Source organism: Podarcis bocagei, assembly GCF_964188305.1.
Source record: "Podarcis bocagei genome assembly, chromosome: 12".
NCBI classification, from domain to species: Eukaryota; Metazoa; Chordata; class Lepidosauria; order Squamata; family Lacertidae; genus Podarcis; species Podarcis bocagei.
In genome coordinates, this window is record NC_138137.1 from 59250896 (window position 1) to 59254558 (window position 3663).

Sequence of the window (3663 nt, forward strand, 5' to 3'; positions counted from 1 at the left end):
GGGTCCCATGGAAACATGAGAGGCCTCCTCTTTTTGCAATGCAAGGTGCGAGCACAGGGGGATCAGTTCTGGATCTGCAGTGGGTCCTGTTCCCCTTGTGTCGGAGACCCTGATCCTGATCAGACCCTATTGGCTGTCTTGGGGGGGGGGGAGACAGTGACCCTGAACTTAAGATGCAGATTGATGCAGATCAGGTGATGTGCAGTGCGGCCCTTACTCAGAATTCATTGCGTGGCTCCTCAATTTCCCTACCTCTTTCCTCCCCTGCTCCCCACCACAGAACTAAACCCCAAAGAGTAGCCAAAGCCCGAGGGTCAGGCCTGTGTCTTCCACTCCTGCCTCAAAGGATCCCTTTCCCCACCCTTTTGCACAAGCAACACACCCGATTCGACTCCAGGAGGGCAAGAGGGAGCCATTCTAATGAGGACGGGAGAATTCTAGCAGCGGTTGCAAACGGACTTGGTGCTGAGGGCAGTGCTGAGAGCTGAGCAAGGGCAGCAGGACCCCCAGAGCCAAAAAAAGGGGTCTGGAAATGAAGGGGAAGGAGCTAGCCTCGTTAAAAAAATAAAAATAAACGAAGTACAAATGGTGGCACCTCCACACTTAATTAGTGCCCAAGGTGGACGAGCAGACCTGCAGATTTGCTTCTCCCTGTGTGTTCGCCTCGTAGACCCAACCCAATTTTCAAAAATTATTTTCCTGCTCCCCAGATCTTTCCGCTCACCCCCATCCACCCACCCAAAGCTTTTTGGGAAATTCCAGAAAAAAAACCCAGAATAAATGACACCAAAAGGGGTGTAGGAAACCCCCTCTGGCCTTTTCAAAAAACAGTGGCAGAGGTCCAGATACCTTTGTGGGTTCCTCCCTCGTTGCTTTATATTAAAAAAGAAAAAAGCTCTGACAGACAGACAGACGGATAGATTTCTGAGCATTCCACCTCCACCCACCTCGTCCAACACCTTCCTTGAGCCCGTCTGACTCACTGCAGCAAGCAGAGAAAGCAGTTGTCTGTTTTGGCAAAGGCTTGGCCGCAGAAGGAGGCCTCTGTGCCTCCAAGAATCCATTGCCCTCCAGGGACCAGGAAGGAACAGGTGAATCCGGCCAGGTCCCTGGTCCTCGCCAGGAGAACCAGTCACCGGTCCAGGATGCGAGCAAAGTCTTCCCTCTTGGCGTTGCCCTCGTTCTTGAGGTCGGCGAAGACCTGGGTGAAGTAGTGGGGGTCGGCGTTGATCCGAAGCATCTTGGCGCTCATGGCGTTGATGATGCGCAGGCAGCGGTTCCAGAAGACATCTTTGGAGGCTTCCACCAGGAAGGGCTTCAGCGGGTAGGAGATCTCGTTGCCCATGTAGGAGTAGGAAAGGTAGAGGCAGGTGAGCAGGGCGGCCTGCAGCTCGTGCTCGCTGGCCACTGTGTCCCCGTCAATCATCTCGCGGCACAGCAGGTAGACGAAGACCACGTTGGCCGGGGTGACGAAGGCCTGGTCTTGCCAACCCTGCAACAGCAGGGAGCGGTCCACGCTGCGGAGCCACAGGATGGGCTCGGTGGGCGACAGGTGCTTCAGCCGGAAGCAGCGGCGGCACAGGAACTCGCCCAGGCACTTCAGCAACTCGCTGGTGGACGCCTGGACAATCACCCTCCGGGGGGACGACGCGGTGCCTCCGCCCACCACGCCAGGCTTGAGCGTGCCGGAGGATCGCTTGGAGCTGAGGGGTGCCAGCGGCGGCTCGGCCCCGTCGAAGCTGGCGAGGTTGGCGCAGGAGAGGGACTTCTTGACGTTCTCCTGGTTCAGTTGGGCCACGTCCTTGGCGTGGCCGTAGTTGCCGTTGTTCTTCGACGGGCCCTTGCTGCCGCCGCCGCCACCCCGCGACCCCTTTTTCTTGGTCGAGGCCACTAGCCGTTTCCAGGTCAAGGCTGGGATGAGCATGGAGTGTCTCTTGAGCCCCTTCTCGGCCTTCTGCCCGCCGCCCCCGCCGCTGCCCTTGGCGCCCGCCAGGCCGGGGTAGTGCGCCAGCGAGCTGGAGGAGCCGTCGTCGTAAAGGCTGGTTTTCCGCAGGCCCGGAGAGAGGGACAGCACAGTCCCCATGGCGTCAGAGGGAAGGGAAGGGAAAAGAGGGGGCGCTGGGATGGAGCAGGCGGGCAAGGGGCTGAGTCAAAGGACCCGAGGCCCACTACAAGCGACCACCAGCAGGAGCCCAGGCCTCATGGCCGGATTCTGCCTCGGTGGGGTGTTCTCGCCTGGACTGGCCCCTGGAAGCAAAGTCTCCTCCTGCCTTGCAAGGGATGGGCTGACAGACCAACGTGGCCAAACACACCTAGCCGGGGTGGGGAGACTTATCGCTGTTGCACCAGCGTCGTGGCCTCAGTGCCTGTGGCGCTTCTCATCCTGCAACTGCTGCTCCAGTCCACCTATTTGCAAACTTGCACGCTCGGTTTCCAGTGCGCACCTTTACTGCGTCCTGGGAATAATTCCGGGTTTTGCAACTCAGTTTCCAGCCGCTGCAGAAAGCGCCGGCGCTCCTTTGACGGCCAGGCGGATTGCAAAGCTTGCAGGTGTCGTGTGTGTGAGAGCGGGGGTGCCTCCTGCCGCCTCCCCCCCCCCCCGATGGAGGAAATCCTTGCTGGTCAAAGCTGGTGGTTGGAGACAGGGCGCGCGCAGACGTCCCCAAGCGTTGCTGCGGAAAGGTGCTGTTGCAAAACCCCAACTGCGACTGGGGAACCCGGTGGGAATCGATTCCCTTCCCCCCACCCCCACTGACCTCTTTTTTTAAAAAAACCTAAATCCTGTCCGATCGGTCCCCAGACGGACTCCTCCCGCCGCCGCCGGGGGGCGCCATGCCGTTTTCCTTCTCGTTAGTCCCTGGAAGAAGTCGCTTCTGCTGCACCCCTGGGGCTGCGTGTGGGGGGCTGCTGGCTCCCCGTCCCCCCCCCCTGGTCTTCCTCGCAAACGACGGATGGGGCCCCCGGGGCGGTCAGATCCTGCGCTCTCCCGACCACCACGCTGCTGCTGCTGCTGCCGCAATCGCGCCCGGCCGCCCCTTCTCCGGTGCCATCCAAGAGGAGCGATGGGGCTCTTGTGGGGCGGAGAGGAAAATCCGGATTTCCCCCAGGAGAGCTGGTGCTGCTGGTGGTGGTGGTGGGGTTTAAGGGGGGGGGAGCGTGCAGATGCGCAGAGCCTCCGCCGCAGGATGCTGAGAGCCAAACGCCGGTTAGAAAGGAGAGCGAGCTGTGCAACCCGGGATCCTCTTCCAGCAGTGCGGATGGTCCGTGTTATTTTTGGGATGCGGGGCTGCGGAGCTTGGATGCGACCGATCTCCCTCCGGGGCTGCCTTTGGACTCGCCGCCTGTCTGGCAGCGTCGGATGGGGATGAAGCAATGAGATGCAAAGGGGGGGGGGAGAGGAGGGAGGGAAAAGGAGGAGGAGGAGAGGGATGGTCCAGGGATGCTGAGAGCCCAGGATGCCCAACGCGCAGGCAAAGAGGATGGAGGGAGCCTCGTCTCTCGGGCTCCCCCCGCTGGCCCACCGCGGGAATTGCAAGGGAGCTTCCGGAATGCCGAGTCACAGCGCCGGCCCGTCCTTCTTAGAATGACAGGGGCACCCCAAGGGTCATCTAGTCCAACCCGCTGCAATGCAGGAATCTCAGCTAAATGATAATGGAATTATAG

General features: G+C 60.3%; 1 pseudogene across 1 annotated transcript; it reads right to left on the reverse strand.

Annotated features, from left to right (window-relative positions):
• Nucleotides 1-778: 778 nt before the first annotated feature.
• LOC308569675 (cyclin-dependent kinase 5 activator 1 pseudogene) lies at nt 779-2907 on the reverse strand (annotated as a pseudogene). The gene has a single exon. The product of its transcript is annotated as a cyclin-dependent kinase 5 activator 1 pseudogene (transcript).
• Between the last annotated feature and the right edge of the window lie 756 nt (nt 2908-3663).